The sequence below is a fragment of the Chenopodium quinoa genome, unplaced genomic scaffold, assembly GCF_001683475.1.
Source record: "Chenopodium quinoa cultivar QQ74 unplaced genomic scaffold, ASM168347v1, whole genome shotgun sequence".
NCBI classification, from domain to species: Eukaryota; Viridiplantae; Streptophyta; class Magnoliopsida; order Caryophyllales; family Amaranthaceae; genus Chenopodium; species Chenopodium quinoa.
In genome coordinates, this window is record NW_018743955.1 from 2695795 (window position 1) to 2717123 (window position 21329).

Consider the following 21329-nt stretch of genomic DNA (forward strand, 5'->3'; position numbering starts at 1 on the left):
TTATTTGGTTCATGACCTTATGGAGTTGACGATCTCTTGGATCGTTAAGGGGTGTAACCTTCACCTCGTGAACGGTTTACAAGTTCCTTAAAAACTTGTTGGCGACTCTTTTGCTCTATCTTCTTCCCTTTTGGACGCCACCGTACTTTAGTGTATGATCACAGTGGGGTTCAAGCTAGTGGGATTTTAAAGGCTTGAAACTATTCCCTACAGTTTTTGGCGACTCCACTGGGGAGGATTTCTATTTTAATTCCTGAATTTGTTTCGGCAATGATTTAGAATGAGTGGGTGAGACTCGAAAAGTTCTAAGTATTTCATGTGCGTAATTTTGATTAACATTATTGTCATATGCATAAAAAGGTTCTCATTGGAAAGACCATCCGTAATGAGTCAAAAACATAGGATTTTACACGTAGGAAATTTGAGAAATGTCTTTCATAACTAGGACTGAAATAACACCGCGCGAAACTGGATGATTTTATTGAGCACAGAAAGCTGCTGAGGCATGTGGGAAGTAGCGTCAGGGGCCAGAGCTTGGCACCAACATTTTAGTCGTAGCGCCAGACGCCAGTATTGGCGCCAGGCGCTACAACTAAAGGTTGGCGCCAGTCTCTGTTTGCTGGCGCCAATTTCCCCCAATATCGAGCCAGAAATATGCGTTCTAATTTCGACCGGTTTTTCGTATTGTTTGCTCGATCCTACTACCTGATTGAATTTTTTCTCTCTTTTCTGAAACCCATATGTGTTCTACATATGGACATAACCCTCTGGGAATTCATGCTCTATCTACCCGATTGAACGCTCCTGGCAACAAAGGGTACATCTGAGAGGTTGAATTCACCAAACCATGGAAGCGAGTTTTTTTTTTCTAAAAACTCGCGGTGTCCTATCCACACGCGTTAACCCTTCACGGTTAGGCTTCTACGCGGTGCATCTGGACAATTAACCATGGACCCTATTTGACTAAACCATATCCTGAACTTTAGAGAACTAGAGCCATGGTAGGGTTGCGAACTCATTGCATCATATTGTGCCTACTTGACTAATTGTGCATTATTTGTTGTGCATATATATTCCATGTTCCTCTTAACCGTTTGTTGATTTGTGTTGAGATTATAATTAATGACTTAAAGAACTTTGCCTAATTAATTGATTAATTAATTAATTGATTTGAGTCAATAAAGTTTTTTCTTCTTTTAATCGGAATTGACCTAGTACGACTTTAGGCATACCCCATTTGACTAATAATATCGAAAACAGTCCCAGACCGAGGCTCCAATATTGGTGCCAAAATTTGAGCTGTAGCGCCACTGTAAGGTGTGTAGCGCCAGACATTTACTAAAAAGTCTGGCGCCAATCACCATATTGTGACGCCAGTCCTGTCGCTTGGCCGACAGTTCGGATTATTTGTCGAGTCATCACCTAATGTCTAATTAACCAGTTTTCTAATTAATTCGGTTGATTTCCGCTGTCAATAAAACCTTGTCATGTCATTAATCGAGTCTTGGTCACATAGTCTAGCCACATGGTCATGACACGAGTCTTAACATGTCACCTACACTCACTAGTCTTAGCACACACTTTGAGTATACATCACCATGGCCATGTCTTAGGTTCATGCATGAGTCGGTTTTTTTTTTCCGTCATTTGAGTTAAGGGGGTACATTCTATTCTTAATTCTTCACATCCCTCCACCTAAATCTTCTTCACATTCTTTCATCTTTCTTCACCTCCTCCATCCATTGCATGTTGAATAAAGTTTGAGTCAAATAATTAACAATAAGTATCCCTAAATTCCTTTTCCACAGTACTTGGTCGAGGAGAGAAGGGCGATTAATCAAGGACAACCTTTTTATTCAAGTCTCGCTTTTTGATAAACCGATTCGTCAAAAGAGGAAAGCTAAGAAGATAATGGCAACTCAAGAAGAAGTCAATGAGCTTAGGAACCAATTGGTTACCATGACTGAAACACTGAAGCTGCTCACCCTCAAGGTTGATGATCCCGTGAAGCTACAACAGATGGACCTCATGCAAGAGAGCCTAAGCAAGTTTTCAAGCGATTACAAGTTTCAAGAGCTTACATCACAAGGGGTCTTGGTGGACAAAGATCTTCTTCCGCAGAAGTTCAATGCCAACGACATCCCAAAATTCAAGGCAACAGATAATCCTTACTTCCTTTTAAGAGCTTTTGAAACTATAATGACCATTAAGGGTATCGATAAAAAGGTTTTCCCCTCTCTGTTCCCACTATCTCTTGAAACCGTTTGCCAAAAATGGTTCTTCTCCCTTGACAAGGAGAAAACCTCTACCTGGGAATCGAGAGCAAACGCTTTCGTTGATAGATACAAGTGCAACATCCAAGTCGAAACCGATCATAGACAACTTGAGATGCTAAGACAAAAAGAAAATGAAGGCTTTACTTCTTTCTTTAATAAATGGAGGGAAACTTCCGCTAAGATGATTGAGGTCCCCACCGAAAAAGAATCTGTGAGGATGTTTATCAAGAATCTCCAAGAAAAGTATTCGAAGCACCTAAAATATCAACACAATTTGAATACTTTCAAGGCCGTTTATGACATCGGAATTGAAATCGAAGATGACCTTGCAAAGCAAAAAGCTACTAACAATAGTAACCACGGTGGCTGGAAAGGAAAGAAGAACGACAATTCTTCTTCTTCCAAAAACGCCCACTCTAGTAACAATGTTAGTACCTTTGATTTCAGTGAAATTTTAGTCATAGATAACCAAGGATCTAAGAACAACTAAGGAAAGACTTCACCCCCATTGGGATGAGTTACGATACTGCCTTCGATCGACTCCATGCCAAAGGACTCATTACTCCCATTGGACCTATTCAAGATCCCGCACCTGAAAAGAGATTGCCTAGTTGGAATCCAGACGAACACTGCAAGTACCATCAAGGTTGGGGTCATACTACTGAGAGTTGTTGGAAACTAAAGGAGGCTATCCAACATTTGATTGATAATAACAAGCTTCCCATGCCTCCAGTTAACAAGAAGACTGGGTGATGATGAAGCAAATGACACAAGACAAGAGGCGAGCTGCAACGACAAGATTTCGTGACCTCTTTTTCTATTTCTTCTTCATTTTTTTCCTTTCCCTAATAAGTCTAGCATAGGCACCTTTTCTTTTCTTTTAGATTAGTTTTATAGGTTTTTTTCCTTTTTCCCTTTTTAATAAAATGAGCATTTATTTCCTTGAATATGATCATTTCATTACATTGCATTAAAAAAAAAAAAAAAAAAAAATCCATGTCGAATTAAGCACAAGGTATACCAATGATTTGAGGCACCCCTTGTAGCCACATCATATCTTCTTTCGCCTTTCTAATTTACAAATCCTTTCTTCATAAACCACTTTGAGCCTCGTCTAACGATAGACCCTTCTTTTTTCAACCTACATCTACCTAACCTTGGGATGGGATGGTGTGTAACTTATGCAATTCTAAAGAAAGCTTGAGAAAATTCAAAAGAAAGCAATAGCGAAAAATAAGCAATAATAAAAAACGAAAACAAGTGTACAAAAGGGTAAGTGTTCCAATGTCTTTGATATGAAAATATCTTTGATAAGAACACGTCTCAGATTGCGTCTCTTATCGAGTGCTCGGTACCGTGCCTGAGATACATGAATGCCAAGTGAGTGATAGACCGCATGATCGGGATTGCCCACACTTATAAAAATAAAATAAATGCTAAAGCAAAAAGAGCTAAAAAAAGAGTAGAAACTCAAGCATAAAATTAGAAAGATTCAAGAGCGAGGTTGCACACCTTGGGGGCTTATCTAGGGTTTTGAGCCTTTATCCCCTTCTTCTTTAAACCTTTAGCCTAACCACGTTACAACCCTTAAAAAGACCTTTTTGAGGTATACACACACTTGTGCGACGTTTGGCTAGAGCTACGTTCGGCCTGATTCCTAACGGATACGTAGGCAACCTCACATCGAGGTGCGGCCGTAATAAACATGCATTCATATTCACATTCACACACTTGCACCATGATCATATCAAGGAATCTCCAATGCTCATCCCTTTTCCCTTAGAGCTAGACTTGGGGGCTTGATCCCTACATCATTAGCTTACCTAGCCTAAGAGTCACCACCATTTGACTCTTTTCAGTATATTTTTCCACACACTTAGCTCTTGCGGCCTAGCTTTAGTGTCACTTTCACACACATCACACATACATGACCAAATATACTTCCCTTAGGAACCCTTTGTCATGAAATCTTAACGCTGAAGCATACCTTGTCACATCACAAACCAATCATAATTATCATAGCATCGAAGCATGAAGTGCTTAGCCTCCGTGCCTAAGTTACCCAAATACTTTCATCATGGAGTCAACCATTGAGATAGCCTAGGATGGATTAATCCTTGCACCTTGAGAGATAGTATCAAACAGCATTTGACTAAGCTCATTCAACATGCATCTTCAAACTTTTGATTTTCTTTTTCACGTCTTTCTTTTTCGGGAGAAAGTCGGTACCCTCCACAATTGACGGAAATTTTTTGCTTTTTTGCATTTTCGAGTCGCACGATCACATTACAATGCACACACGAGTCATGTACACATTGAGTCATATCGTGTCATATTACTTTGATTTGAGTCTAACACATGTGTCAAACTCTTCGAGTCGAGTCAACCTCGAGTCGGTCGATCACATGAATCAAGTTTATGCCTTGAGTCGTGTCAAGTCAATGAGTCAAGCAACGTTAAGCCTTAGGTCAACCCTAAGATGATTAAAGAGATTGGCAAAGTTCTATGGTCAAAATAAATACAGGTGCAGTAGAACAGGGAAGACCCTATCGCAGCGTTCGCGACGAACAGAGCAAGAAATAAAACGAAAATTGAATTTAAAGAAGAATACGTGCTGGCACCAGTCCCTAGGCATTGGCGTCACTTTTTGTGCTTGGCGCCAGACGCCAATTCCAGCGCCTGGCGCTAATGCCATATGTTTGGCGCTGATTGATTTTCAGCGACGCTAAAGCAGCCAGCCACCTGTTGGGGTTGTGCTAGTTTTCCGCAATGTATTTTGGGTTCCTTGGTACGCCAGTTAGCCCCTCTAAGCAATTTGACATGATTAAGTAAAGTGGTCGACCTGATGAAAGATCGTCTCACTTAGCTTAAAGCGCCTAAGCATTGGTTCAAAAGCAAAAAAGGCACCGACGTATAGGTTCAAAACAACGAGAGCGCCGACGTACAGGCATAGCACAAGCAAAGTTCAGGCGAACTTTTAAGGATCGACAGGAATGGATCTTCGGTATTTTCCTTTGGGAAATTATCGCATCAAATGAGGATGACTTCAAGTAAAGTTATTTTCGACAGCGTTTGCTAAGATTGTGGAAGTTGTCACCAAAGATTTGAGAAGATAGCACGAGATGGGCGGTCTTCGACGGCATTCGCTAAGATTGTGGAAGTTGTCACCAAAGATTTGAGAAGATAGCACGAGATGGGCGGTCTTCGACGACATTCGCTAAGATTGTGGAGGTTGTCACCCAATGATTTGAAAAGATAGCACGAGATGGGCGGTCTTCGACGGCATTCGCTAAGATTGTGGAGGTTGTCACCCGAGATTTGAGAAGATAGCACGAGATGGGCAGTCTTCGACGACTTTTGCTATGATTGGAAAGGTTGTCACTATGATTCAAGAAAAGGTTCAAGATGTAGCAACATTGATCGACGGCGTCCCTAGATTGCGGAAGATCGTCAAAACAAATAGCAAGATGACGCTCCCTAGATTGTGGAGGGTTGTCACAAAAAATTAAGGATTGTTTCAAGAGAAATGATCTTTGATGGTATTCCCTTGGATGTGGAATATTATCAATGCGAATGAGGATTGTTTCAAGAGAAATAATTTTCAATGATGTTCCCTAGGATGTGGAATATTATCAAAGCAGAGAGGATAGTTTCAGGCGAAGCAATCTTCTAATTTGGAAGCAGTTACAAGGCGTATCGGTTTTCAAGCGGGATGACATTCTCTAGCTTGCAGGAGGTCATCAAAACAAATCGGTTACTTTCAGAGACGTGTGCTCGACGGTGCAAGATACGCGTTTCTTAACTCTTTTATCTATTTAACTAATGCTAGTTTTGCAGGTATCGGCGTTACAAGATTGATTTAGGATCGCAGAACGTTCTGAATCATTCTCCGTCCCTATCGATACTTTGACTTTCGTTTTTTGAAACTTGCGTTTCTCCAAACTCAGTCAAAGTGGGGGCTTCTGTAGACACCCATTTGTGTCTCCCCAAAACCAAACCCAGTGATGAATGCCTTTCACGTCGGATTATAATCGAATGAAACGAAAGTGTGGAAAGGTCTAGTGTTGCGGAAAGTTTTATTTCTTTTCTTTTCTCTTCTCTCTGTTTTTGAAAACTTTATTTTAAGAAAAAAGTCAATCCAGTTTGGTTGGTCCATGATATGGGTCCAATAGTTGTGTAGTTGGATGGGGCTTGCAAAGACCTTTCCAACGATATATTATAAGCCCAATTCCGATGAATATTGAGGAAGTTATGGCCAATTTACTAAACTGGGCCCGGTTTGAGTTTTAAGTACGGCCCAATGATCTAGGGGAGGGCCTAATATGATTTATCATTCCTAATGTAATTAGGAATGGTTTTGGTCTTCTAGAACATTCTAGAAGGTCTTATCATTCTTAATTCAATTAGGATTCTTTAGAGTTTTAATTAGATCAAATAGCATTTCCGACTGAAATTATATTATTTTATCTTCCAGTACGGTAAAATTATCAGATTTTCGAAAACGTGTTAAAAGCCGGTTTGGCGTCCAACCCCAGGCCTTGGCGCCTGGAACCAGGATTGGCGCCAGACGCCAGCCATTGGCGCCTGGCGCTAGCCACTGGTCTTGGCGCCAATGAGCCAGGGCTGGCGCCAAGTTGTTTCTGTGGTCTTCAGACTCTGTTTTGATAAATTATCTTTTTTGGCTGATTTTCTCTATAAATATCGTATCAAAAATTCCGTTTTCATGCACCAATTATCAACTATCTTCATCATCTACAATCAACCCTTTTCGAGTCTCATCCACTCATTCTAAATCATTGCCGAAACAAATTCAGGAATTAAAATAGAAATCCTCCCCCAGTGGAGTCGCCAAAAAACTGTAGGGAATAGTTTCAAGCCTTTAAAATCCCACTAGCTTGAACCCCAGGCCTTGGCGCCTGGAATGCTAACAGAAAGAAAGAATGCTAACAGATTAATGTTATTCAGAATTGATGAAAGAAAGATGATGAATAGAGAGAATTGGATGAATGAGATGAATGATAAAGAATAAGGAGAATTGATGAATGTTGATGATTGTTGATTGTAGATGATGAAGATAGTTGATAATTGGTGCATGAAAACGGAATTTTTGATACGATATTTATAGAGAAAATCAGCCAAAAAAGATAATTTATCAAAACAGAGTCTGAAGACCACAGAACCAACTTGGCGCCAGCCCTGGCTCATTGGCGCCAGGACCAGTGGCTAGCGCCAGGCGCCAATGGCTGGCGTCTGGCGCCAATCCTGGTTCCAGGCGCCAAGGCCTGGGGTTGGACGCCAAACCGGCTTTTAACACGTTTTCGAAAATCTGATAATTTTACCGTACTGGAAGATAAAATAATATAATTTCAGTCGGAAATGCTATTTGATCTAACTAAAACTCTAAAGAATCCTAATTGAATTAAGAATGATAAGACCTTCTAGAATGTTCTAGAAGACCGAAACCATTCCTAATTACATTAGGAATGATAAATCATATTAGGCCCTCCCCTAGATCATTGGGCCGTACTTAAAACTCAAACCGGGCCCAGTTTAGTAAATTGGCCATAACTTCCTCAATATTCATCGGAATTGGGCTTATAATATATCGTTGGAAAGGTCTTTGCAAGCCCCATCTAACTACACCACTATTAGACCCATATCATGGACCAACCAAACTGGATTGACTGTTTTCTTAAAATAAAGTTTTCAAAAACAGAGAGAAGAGAAAAGAAAAGAAATAAAACTTTCCGCAACACTAGACCTTTCCACACTTTCGTTTCATTCGATTATAATCCGACGTGAAAGGCATTCATCACTGGGTTTGGTTTTGGGGAGACACAAATGGGTGTCTACAACCCTCCACCCGGTCTTCATGCACAACATAAAGGTGATAAAAACCATCTTTCTCAGGTGCTTCAAGAAACTCAACTATGTCCTTATCACCCTCAATTCTAGGCCTCCTAGTGTGTAAAGAACAACCCTTCTTTCTAAACCAAATATCCCCCACCTCAGCAAATTCCAAGTCAGTTTTAATCCAATAAACAAACTCAAAATAGCGCGCCTCCTCAACATTCACACGCAATGCAACCCCCCCACTTTGACGGGTCTACATTTGGCTTTTTTTCATAAGTTGTCTTGTCATTCTTAGTCACAAAATGACCACCATAGTACATCCTAATGTTAATCGATTCCATGAATATAAACTAAGGTTCAAACATATTCACTCTACCATTAAACTTGACAAACAAATAAACCAAAACAAAATCGAAGAAATTCAACATATTCGGGTTACATGTGAACCATTCAAGTCAACAAATTCAACTATAATTAATCAATGTTAGTGGGTTTTGCATCAACAACATAGTACAAATTCTCCAACAATTAGGTTAATTAGGTTCTTTTTTGTCTAATTAGTTATTTGTTAAACCCTAACAATTTACGCAATTTATGCATTTTCAGTGCAAAATTGAACAACAACGTACCTTGGTTTGTGTTTAACAACGTATTTGGGGAACCTTGTTTTGCGTCCAAACGACCCCTTTCTTCCTTCTTTAGCCATTGAAAAGAAGAAATTCGTGAGTTCAAAAGTATAGTAAAATAAGACCCCCCCCCCTTTTTTTTTTGCTATTTCCAGTAAAATTATGACGAATTTAATATTACTTAAGGTTATTGTTGAGGTACTAATGGCATGCAGCAGATGAGAGAGAGAGAGAGAGAAGCCCAAACTGATGTGATGGAATTGCAGAGAATTTATGGAAGAAAAAGGAGAAAACGAGAATAGAGGGGAGTTGGAGGGAAAATTAGAGGGGAAATTAAAAGGTGGAGTGCAAATATTGAAATCTGGGGTGCAAGTAGTGAAAAGAAGAAGTCAATGCCGGGAAGTTGTAGTCAATGCCGGAAAAGAGGGGGGGAGGTTTCTTTACACAAAAAAAAAACGTGTTGGTTTTATTAAACAAAAAATCGTTTAAAAGATTTTTTTTTTCTTGCAAAATGTGCCATTTAAAAGATTTTTTTTTTAACAAATTTGCCATATATTTAAGGTAGTATCATATTTTAATTGGTTGTAACGACTTGACTAAAAAATCTTTTCCTTATGATGTTGATCTTTTGTCAACTTAGCCTCAGTTATAAAGAATCATTTTTTAATTAGATTTTCTGGACAAAAATAAAAAAATAATAAAAAAATTGATGACTCATAGTCCCTAAACTATTGCTGAGTAGGATAGGTCCCTCGACTTTGGGCTGACAAACACCAAACATGAAGGATGAGGGAAAAATGCACAAAATAGTTCAGAGGGACTAAAAGATGACAAATACAAGACTATAGGGACTGTATAATACTTTTCAAATACTTTTACTCCTAAACCATTTTCATGTATAGCGAATTAAGAGCTAGACTTGAGTGTGGTCGTAACTAAAAGGATGATCTAGAACTGATAAATAAAATCAGTTGGGCACTAACTAACAAAATAACCAGTGTGTGATCTAGGTTTTACTCTGGATGCTACTTTGAATAATTTTCAATTTTATTTTAAAGTTTTAACGACTTTTTTTTTTATTTTCTTTTTTTTTTAAAAGTTTATAATTTTTTTTGGGTTTTGTTAGTAATTATGATATAATGGAAACAATAATAATTGTAATGTGATTTGATATTCAAAAATTACACCCCAATTTGTAATTTTTGTACTACTTTAAGCTAAGACGGTCATAACTCATAAGTTAGGATTTCATTCAATGTGATTTGATATTCAAACCTTTATGCAGTGACGCTAGTGAAAGAAGGGGCATGCATACATAGCACATAAACATTTTTAGGGACATTTTTAATAGATAATATAGATTAAACAAAACAAAGGTTGAATTTTACTCATACAAACCTTGTAAAAAAAAGGTCTTGATCTTAGTTGATACTCTTATACGGAGTAGTTGCTAAGCCATTCAAATATTCAAATTCATTTACTCGGTAATAACTACTTAATTTAGTCTTTTTTAAAATGAATTTAAACGTTTTTTTTTTCGTTTACAATGAAGAGGCACATGCTAGGCACCTTAGTAGATCCGCCTATGCAATTATTAGAGCTAACCAGTGATGTATACAATGGTTATTCAAGCACTTTTTTCACTACTAGAAAAACATTTATTTGCAGCGGTCAAAAATCATTAATTTGCTGCGTTTTTTGGATGGCAGCAAACGCCAGTGCAGCAAATCGATTGATTGATTTGCTGCGGCGACATCCGCTGCAAATCAATGCATTTATTTGCGGCGGATTTCTATTTTAACCCCCGCAAATAAATACATTCTACTAATAAAATAATAAATTATTTGTTGCGCTTTATGTGTAACACCCGCTGCTAATTAATAGTATTTTTTAAAAAAAAAATCCATTATTTGGTAATAAATAATTAATAAATCAAAATTTCGACAGCACCTCCTCTGTTTTTACGTGTGATATACCCATGAAGGACCTGTATTCCTGAACTTTATGAACAAAATACTTTAAATTAGCCCAAATTAGATTACCACAATACATATGATAAATTGTATTGTACGATTCAATTTTCTACATACAAAAAATATCACTCCAAAACAAAAGTCAAAAAATATTGCTGCGAAACTATGATCACACGCAATAATTAGTGAAATATGATGCCCATATGTTCCGCACTTCTTCAATATCATCATCAGTGTAAGGATCTTCATTTAAAGACATGCAAACCTATGAACATGATAAAATATATATAGTAAGTCATCAAAGTAATTTTAATAACAATAATAATAACATAGTAGAGAGTTGCCCCCCCCCCCCCCCCCCGGTCATATAACTAAGTTTTGTTCTAAGCCCCGTCACACCCGAGCAGCCATGCTAGCTTTGATGCACAAAAACAAAGGATATCTTGATTAATGTCTCCTTAATATGTGGTACTAAGTATAATCCCAAACACCAACTGAAGCATCAAATAGATTATTACTTTAACAAAGGTTCAGTGGGCACATAAATTAGTTAGCACATTGTCCTTAAAAACAGGCTAGATTCAAAATAATGCAACAGTGATTTACCAAAAAAAAAAAAAAAAAAACAAAAAAAAAAAAATTAAATGATGCAACTGTGAAAAAAAAAAAAACGCCTTTAATTTGTTGGATACCTTTATTTGGTTTAAATAAGGCTATATATAAATAAAAGATTCATTTTGAAGACATTAGTAATGATAAGAATGAAAGGTCATACTCATACCTCATCAATATCATTTTCTTCACCGTATTTGGAGAGTATGTCATACATGTATCTCATTGTGTAAAAGCCACACTCGGTACCACCTCTTTGTTGAGCACACTAAGTAAAATTCAACAAAAAAAAAAAAAAAAAAAAAAAAACAAAAACAAATTAAGGTGTATAATTGTTTTAAGGGTACCAAAATAGATTCCATTCATACGATATCATCTAAAACATACTATTTACTTACCTTCACAAGTTTCCATAGAGGTTCTTTTCTATTCACACGGTTTCCATTTAGCTTAAACCTCGTGAAAAAACTATTCATTTTCATTACAAAAGTAGAATTATAAGTATATTACTTGTTGCATATGTCTTACATATAATGTATATATAGAAACAAGAAACAATAAAATAGACTTACAAGCTCACAATAGTCTTCATTTTAACATTTCTCCTTGTCGTGGTTGGTCGAGCAGAGTCAAATTGATAAATAGTGCAAGTAGGTACACAGATTACCAAAAGCATCCAATGTTCCCTACGCCAGAAGGTAAGAATGTAAAATTCATCACATGTATGTATACTTAAGGGGTACACAATATGGAACTTATAAAGAAAAATATGAAAGGAAAGATAACGTACCAAAGTCACAATTAAAGGTGGTTGGTGCCAAGCTAGCAAGGACAAAAGTGATCATATGTTTGGCCTTCACTTCTCATTTGTTCAACAAACTTCCTAGTGAAAAAATGCATTAGCATAAAAATGTAACCAAGTACACTAAATCATCATTTAAAATAAATTAACTACAAGCATTGAGTCTTGAACTAATACCTTGGAAATGTTTTTAAGAGATAATTAATAATTCTCCAGAGGTTTCAGGGTACGCAGTAATATCATCATCACTGTCACAGATAAAATGCAGTAATCAAAGGAATACACCAATAACAGGGAGAGGCAAAACTAATGCTTTGAAGTTGGGCAATATATTCTGCCTAATATTCTGCTTAAGACTATATCCCTGTTGTGATACATTGACCCTTGAAGGCAATGACTTTACTCAACTCCCTCTTTCATTATTCATACATTATAATACATACACCAGATACATTCTAATCATAAGCAAACTCAATTCATGAAATCAATGGAGCAATAAAATGGGTTCCTAATATTCTCAATCACCAATGCAACAGTTCATTAAACAAATCTAAAATCACACGCAAACCCAGTTCATTGAATCAACAGATTTAAATGGGTATCAAAATTGTCTAACAAAAAATTACCAAATTCACATAAGCAGCAAATCGATAAAAATTATAACCAAGAACAAGCTAGCTTAGATTGAGGAAATTCATAAAAAGATACTAAACAACCCAGAAGCAGCAGACCAAGCTAGAATGTGAAAATTCATGCAAAAAAAAAAAATCAGAACAACCTAGAAGCAACAAATTAATAAAAATAAAAACCTAGAACAAGCTGCAATGAGCAAATTCACTACAAATCCGAACAACCCAGAAGCAGCAAGTTGATAAAATTAAAACCTGGAACAAGGTAGAAAGCTAATTCACGAAAAAATTAACCCAATAAACCCAACAATTGTGAAATTGACGAAAAAATGAGACTTTTTTTTGCTTCAATGATTCGTTATTTCTAGCTTCAACAAACCCAACAATTGTGAAATTGACAGTCGATGAAATTACTATGAGTAACTCAAATTGATAATCGTTGATTTACAAAAAAAAAAAAAAAGTATTTACCTGATTAGGGTTTCGTCCTACAATTCGACGGTGAGGCTGCGGCGGCCGCTTGTAGAGACTGACGAGGAGGAACGGTCGGCGATGGTTGTGGAAAGTGAGGTGGTGGAGAGTGAGGTGGTGGAGTTTGAAGCAAGAACTTTTTTTTTTTAACAGAAGAAGCAAGCAGAACGTGAGGGAGGGGTGAGTGAAATGAATTAGGGGCTTAGGGCGGGTAAGGATGAAAGTGTAAGGGGGAAAATATTGATTTGCTGCGTATTCTTTAAAAAACCCCTGCAAATAAATAGTTTTGATTCATGTACATTTAAAACCCCTTTTAATTTGCAGCGTTTTAACAAAAATGCAGCAAATTAATAGCAGCAAATAAATATTTTTCTAGTAGTGTTTTTATTTTTTTTTTTGAGGTAAAAGAGGGATTAACTACTACATTCAACGTTCACAAAGGTAAAAGAGGGTTGCCCAAAATTACAAGTGACTGATCACCAACATTAGAAATCCTGACAGAGCCTTCTACTAAAGAACTAATGCAAATACTAGGGGGAGTAACTATATTACACAACCTGAACAAAATATTTGAACTCCCACGTGATTCCTTAGTAAGCATATCAACCTCCTTGTTCTTCCCTCTTTCACCATAATAAAGCTTCACTTCAGGTGGTTCCTGTAGCTGCAACCTCCAAAGATTTATATTTGGAGTTAAAGTGGAGCTAAATTCTGGTTTGGTCAGCTCATCTACTAGATATTTACAATATGTTTCAATACAACAGCTATGCCATCCCTTTCCTTGAATCCACTATATTGCTATCCTGATGGCATGAAATCCAGCTTCCTTGGGAGAAGCAAAAAAGCCCCTCCATTGGAAACCCCATTTTCATTTACCATAATTATCCCTACAAGCACCCGCACAACTTAACTCTTTGGTGGCATGAACAAAGGAAGCATCCACATTAATTTTAAGGGCAGAAGAAGGAGGAGGTTCCCATGTAGAAAGATCGGGATCTATCCAAGCATCATGATTCTTAGAGGAATATAACCATTCATTAGCAGCCCAAATACAATGGGAAAACTAATTTTTTAAGGTTTTGGTTTGTGTTTGAGAAGATTCATTGGTTTCTCCTTTTCCATATGTGCCAAATGACAAAAGAAAAGAGGATATTCCATGGAATGTTAGAAAAGGAGATGGAGTTGCTTTATGGATTGTTTGACACCCAAGAATGCAGGGGTTTAGTTGGAGATTTAGAGCAGCTAGGTGGAATTACTAGTTTTGACCAGAATTCAGTGGCTCTAGGCAGGAATGGAAGATATGGGATGAATCCTCTTCTTTCGAAGGAAAAAAAAAATACATTTTCTAGATGGTCCAACATGTCTAAAGAAGAGATTTGATGCTGTAGGAAGTTTGTCCTAGATAAGTTGCCAAATGAACAACTTAATTTTAGGGTAAGTATCAGCTAACCATATGGTCCTCTAATCAATGGTTTGAAAATGAGGAGCCTGGTGAGGCTGAGCCTTATTATTAACAAGCCAATCCTTGGCTAGCTTGCTATCAAACTTGCCTTTTTTACTCCGCAAGGTGAAGTTAGAGTCAATGACAGGTTGATATTATGAATCCTGGCAAACAACTCATCAGGTAGAATTAAATTGCTTCTTCTAACTCCTGTTTGGAGTGGATTAGTAGAGAGCTCAGGGTTTGAGCTTAAGCTCAGATAGTCAGAGGACCTATTAGTTTTCTTTTGATATTCTCTGCATGAAGCCATGCATCATCCCAAAAGTTGATGGTGTCTCCATTTCCAGGTTCCCATTTGAGGTTCTCTTTGAAAATATCCCAACCTTTCCCTAAGGCATTCCAAATGTGGGATCCTTTATTCCTCACATACTTTTCAAACAAAATCTTCCTTGCGTAGTTTGTTTTCCCATCTAACATCCAACACAGTCTTGCCAACCCAAGCTTGTTCAGTTCATCATGATTGAGAAAACCTAGACCTCCCTTCTCTTTTTTCTTAGTAAAGGAATTTCCTCCCCCTCCCCAAAGGAAATTTGAACAAATGGAGTTTAGTTTATTTGTAATGTATTTGGGAAACTTTAGACAAGTCATTTGGTGTCTAGGGATAAAGAGAAGGGTTGATTAGAGTAGGATCAGTTTCCCTCCCCTTGAAAGAGTGTTTGTTTACCAGGCTGCAAGCTTTTTCCCCATTTTCTCAATGATTTTAAACAACTGGGTTTTAGTGGGTTTTTTCTCAGAAAGGGGATCAGATATGTGCCTAGATTAGCTAATTATTTAGTCACATTTAAGGCTTGTTCAAAGTCATCCACAATGCTAGCTAATTGGGGTGTTTTTTGAGAAGTAGATTTGCCTCTTGTCTTCATTTATCTTCTGGCCAGAAAGAGCGCAAAATTTTTTCATTCTAAGTTAAATACAGTAGAGTTTTCTTATTAGCCACCCCAAATAGCAGCAAATCATCAGCAAAGAGGAGATGTGATATTAGAGTACTACCTCCTTTGAATCTGAAGGGCATCCAATTCTTCTTGTGACATTCATCATGAATCATTCTGGAAAGGTATTCAAGATAGAGAATGAAAATGTAAGGGGACCACAAAGGCCCCCCTTGTCTAATACCTCTAGAGAATGAAAATGAAAATGTGTGACAGCTTGCCATTGATAGGGATTTTTGAAGTGAGAGAGGTGATGCAAGACATGATAAGAGAAATGGAGTCTTTAGGGAAGTTGAAGGATTGCTAACAAAGTTTTATGAAGGGCCACTCTAGCCTAACATAAGCCTTTTCTAAGTGGGGTTGTAAAACGTTGCTCCCCTTTTACTAAGCATCATTCGCATTTTTTTTAGGATTTTACATTTTTACCCCTATCAAATAAATACCCACGACTCACTCCACGACACTCACAACTCTCATACTTCACTCTTATACTAATATACAAAGATTACAATAATAATACTACCTTCGCTTCAGATTACTCGCAACAGTTTCCTAAAATGGCTGCTTCACATTACTCGCAACAAATTATTGTCTTTCCTTTTTTAGTAAGTTTTTGACCATAAAATGACAATTTTACCCTTACTTTTTTTTTTATAAACATCCTAATTAAATTATAAGTTTGTTCTTATTACCTTAATATGTAAGGTTAATTAATTTCACCTTATCACTATATTCATCCTAATTCATTCCCCTCCATCTACATCCAACATCTTCTTTCATAAGTTTTCTCTCTCTTCCTTCATAATCACCACCTTCAATGGCAACCACCACCTTCAATGGAAACCACCACCATCACCACCGCCACTACCACCACCAACATCTTTAATGGAAACCACCACCTACATCGCCGCCTTTGTTTTCTCTCTCTTCCTTCGCCTTTTGTTTCCTCATTTGGCTATGAAACCCAAATTCGAAGGTTTTTTTGTCAAATTTAACCATCAAAACTCTAGATCTAGAGTTTTGATGATTAAATTTGACCAATTAATGTTGTAATCGATGATAGAGAAGGGTTTGTATAGACACCTAAAAATGTCTCCCCAAAACCAAACCCGATGATGAACAACCTTTCACCGCCACTATTGGTCGGTTCAATATTTAATCCCGAGAGTGCTTAAAAATCGTATTTGATTAAATTCAATTTTTGAATAGTCCATGGATTAGTCTTGATGTTTGGTCAAAGCATAGTTTTAATTTCAGCCCAAACTTATTATTTAATTTTAGCCCAAACCTTTTTTTTTTTTTTTATTTTACTGTTTATTTTAGCCCAAATAATAATAAAATCAGAATATGGCCCGAAATTATCAATCGGTACTTAAAATGCTGAACGAAATTAGGGTTAAAAATGAATTTAGACAGAAAAGCGGACTGAAAAATTCCCGCGTCACGGCAACAGTCCACCGTGTCACGAGAAACTTTCCCGTCTGACGATGGGGTTCCCCGTGACACGGGAAACCTGCTGTGACACGGGAATTTCCGTGTCCTTTCCGCGTAAACCCTTAACGCGTTTTCTCCCCCGTTCACTAAACATTTCCCGCATCACACAAAATGTGCATCGTGTCAAGGGAATGTTTCTCGTCTGACGGTGGGATTTCCCGTGTCACGGTACACTTTGCCGTGTCGCGGGATACTTTTTTAGGGTTTTTATCATTTAAGGGTTCTGTGTGTTCCCTCAACACATTTTTTCTATAAATACCCCCTTATTTCTGATATACGGGGGCATCAATTAATTCTCTAGTTTTTTCTCTCTTCTATGCTCTAGCCTAAACACTAGCCTACCCTTATTCTTTCAAAATTCCTTCTTCAAGCACTCCTAGGAGTCCATACTTTTCTCGTGGTTCTGTCCTTAAGCCAAGGCGTGAAAGGTAGAACTGTTTGAGGGTTTGGCCCTAAATCAACTCTACTTAATTTAATTTAATTTAATTATTGTTCTATTATTTCCTTGAAGTTACTAACTCGTTTATTATTTTGTAGTTGCAAGCAAACAAAATCAAAGTAAGAATTATGTTCCTTTTAATACTATTATTTTTCTAACGATTTTGTATTGTTGGAATTATTGTTAAATTGCTTCCTATATTAATGTTAATTATTCTATTATTTATTATGATCACAATATTGCATGTTTAAAGGGAATATGTAATTGAAAATCACGCCTAATAAGATAATTTGGACAGCCGGTTTAGGTTCCTTTTTAATCTTGTTGCTTAATTCAAGTGATCACAAATATTTTAGAATTATGTGTTGCATTAATATTCAACCAATTTAGCCTAATAATAGTTTGGAGAAAATCAAATCTCTGTTTGTATGCCTTTGAGATTGCATGAATGCTTTTCACTATAAGAATCGAGTAGAGGCCAATACGGGCGAATGTGACTCCATGACTCACTTCGTACCACCATCCCCGATCCTCCTTTCGTGGTTCCGAACCATATGGAGTTAGTAATTTCATGGATTATGAATGGGGTGTAACCTTCACGGGTCAATCGTTGTTGCCTTCGTTGTCCCTTTATCGTGGTTGCCTTTTATGATCCGTGATCAACGGTTTACAAGTTCCTTTAAAACTTGTTGGCGACTCCCTACTTTCCTTGTCCCTAATCGTATATGTCAATTCCCACTTCCTAAGAGTGTCAAGCATATTCACCACATGCTTTTAACGTAGGCGCACTTCGAGCGACGCCTACAATTTGTGGGTTCGTGGTAAGTTTGTTTGTGGTTGCTAGATTCGTGGGTTGTGGTGGCGTCGTGGGTTCGTGGGTTGGTGGTGGGTTCAAGGTTGAGTGGTTTCGTTGGGTTGGTGGTGGTGGGTTTTAGGATAATCGTGGTTTGTGGGTTGGTGGTAGGGCTGGCAAATGGATCAGGTCGGGTCGGGTTCGTGTTCGGGTCAACTAATTTTCTGGTCAGCTACCCCCAACCCGAACCTGATCCATTTAACTTTTCGGGTTGAAAACCCCAACCTGAACCTGATATTTTCGGGTTCGGGTCAACCCGATATTGACCTTATTTGACCTGATTTTTTTTTTTTTGAATCAATTTGCTTTAACTTGAAACTGACTTGATTTTTTTTTTCTCCAAATATTAATCTGATATGGGTTAAGTGATTCATATAATAATCTGATATTAGGTAAATCATATAAATTATATGAACAACACCGTATAAATTTGGTAAATTGTAAAAATTTAATCAAAAAAAATAACAACAATAGAAATTAATAACAGAATTTTTAAGTGTATTTTCTTGCAATTTAACATGAACAACAACAAAAATCTCAAAGCAAAACAATACAATAACGTTAAAAAAAATCGAAATCGGCAAACTACAATAAAAATTGATGAAAGTTCTTGAAAACTAGCAACTTGAAGCTTGATGTCTGTGAAGGTGAAGAAGACATGAAGGAGGAACACTTGCAAAGGATTTTAGGAATTGATATCTTGAGAGTTGAAGAGAGAGAAAAAATGAAATATGGGAGAGAATATGAATTCCAATGGCTGATGAGTGATGAGAGGAGTGAGAATTGGATAGAATTTAGGGTTTTAGTTTTTATATGGACATATATGGCTATGTATGGGCTTTGGGCTTATTTTATTAGCTTTCTTTCAGTTTTTTTTTTAAAAGAAATTACTGATCAAGGTTCGATTATCATGACCCAAAAATATTTTCGGGTTAAGTGGGTCATATTCGGGTTGGAATTTTCAACCTTAACCTAACCCATTTATTTATCAGGTCGGGTTCGTGTCAACCCATTTAACTTTTCGGGTCGAAAATCTCAACCCTAACTCGCTATTTTCAGGTCGGGTTCGTATCGGGTTTTCGGGTTGGGTCAGCTTTTGCCAGCCCTAGTTGGTGGTGGTGGTGGGTTCTAGGATTTTCATGGTTTGTGGGTTGGTGGTGGTGGGTTTAAGGATTTTCGTGTTGGTGGGTTCAAGATTGTGTGGTTTCACTTGGTTGGTGGTGGTGGTGGTGGTGGTGGTGGGGGGGGGTCTACGGTGTTCGTGGTTGTGTGGGTTTTCAAGGATGGTATGGTGGGTTGCGACGGCTGGGTTTTGATCCGTTCGTGGTGGTGTTGGGGTGCGTCGGTGGTGGTTGTGGTGTCGGGTTCATCGATTTCAGTGGTGGGTGGTTTCGGTGATGCTGAGTAGTGGTGGTGGGTGGTTTCGGTGATCCTGGGGTAGTGGTGGGTGGTTTCGGTGATGCTGGGGTGGTGGTGGGTGGCTTGGGTTGCTGCTTGGTGGTGTGGGTGGTGGTGGGGTATTTAATTTAATTAAGGTTGAATTTATTTTTCCTTTTTTTTTTGGGTTGGATTAATAGTTAAACATATACCTTTATATTTCCATAATCAAGCTTTCAATCTTTTGCCTCGGCCTCCACAAACATGTCCTTTGTTGCGAGTAAAATGAAGCAGAGGTAGTATACAAAGATTACAATAATAATATACAAAGATTACTAATATACAAAGATTACAATAATAATATACAAAGAATACTAATATACAAAGATTAATAATACACAAAGATTCTAATACTATAAAGATTACTAATATACAAAGATTAATAATATAGAAAGATTACTACTAATATACAAAGATTACAATAATAATAATACATATAAAAAAAAACCCCAAACATGACATCCGCCCAAAAATTTAGGATCCACCTAGCTGGATCCTAAATTTTTAAGTGGATCCACCTAGGCGGATCCTAATTTTTTAGGCGGATGTTTTTTTTCAAATTTTTTTTTAAAAAAGTACGACGACTTACAGAATCCTCCGACAAAGCTTCCGGTGTCCGAACGTTGTTGTCATCTATCGTCCTATACCCGTCGCTAATGCTTAATAATTTTTGTTTTTTTAAAACTCGGATTTTTGGTGGTAGATCGAATGTGGTGGGGTCGGATGTGGTAGTGTCGGGATTTTTTTTACCACGTGTTAGTAAGTGGAGGGGTCGGGAATGATATTATACCATTATACACTACAACTTACACAAAGGGCAATATCGTCCCTCCATGTCAAAAAAGGAGCGTTAATATGTAAAATGAGAGCGACATTTAACAGTTCACTTTCTAAGTCAAGTTTAAGAGCAAAGAGGCCCTTAGAACCCTTTTTTTTCCTTCATGGAATGAAGTATTTCAAAAGCTATGTGTAATCAACTTAGTTCCCCTCCCTTTAGCTTTTCATTAGGGCATTAAGAATTTTAAATTATCCCTTATATATGCTCGTCAAAAAAGAAAGATTATCCCTTGTGAAGAAAAACTTCTATTTTCTCCTTTTTCCATATTATGTCAATCCCTTATATATGCTCGTCAAAAAAGAAAGATTATCTCTTGTGAAGAAAAACTTCTATTTTCTCTTTTTCCATATTAAATCAAGAATTTTTTTAAAAAAAAACGGGGGAAAATGGCTTCGCCCAGGCTCGAACTGGGGACCTTCAGTGTGTTAGACTGACGTGATAACCAACTACACCACGAAACCTCTTCTGAAGAAAGTACTCTAAATATATAACTTAGTCTTAAAGTCAATAGCCTAAAACAGAAAATTAGCGGGAAATGTATACTACAGTAGTAATAAAAATTAAAAATCCGAAAATCCTTGACAAAATATCTCTCTCCT

At 37.3% G+C, this 21329-nt stretch overlaps 1 long non-coding RNA gene and 1 other non-coding gene across 5 annotated transcripts; both read right to left on the reverse strand.

Moving 5' to 3' along the window:
* Window positions 1–764: 764 nt before the first annotated feature.
* On the reverse strand, window positions 765–13934 carry LOC110689183. 4 transcript variants are annotated; one of them, XR_002504845.1, is made up of 7 exons: window positions 13243–13933; window positions 12320–12390; window positions 12131–12223; window positions 11913–12026; window positions 11739–11808; window positions 11510–11608; window positions 765–804 (listed from the first exon to the last, which is right to left on the reverse strand). It is a non-coding gene; the product is annotated as an uncharacterized LOC110689183 (long non-coding RNA). The 4 variants fall into 4 exon arrangements; XR_002504846.1 differs by having other exon boundaries at window positions 789–823; window positions 13243–13934; XR_002504847.1 differs by lacking the exon at window positions 765–804 and adding an exon at window positions 10757–10993 and having other exon boundaries at window positions 12131–12219; window positions 13243–13934.
* A 7183-nt stretch (window positions 13935–21117) lies between these two features.
* Window positions 21118–21191, reverse strand: TRNAV-AAC. The gene has a single exon. It is a non-coding gene; the product is annotated as a tRNA-Val (tRNA).
* Window positions 21192–21329: the final 138 nt, after the last annotated feature.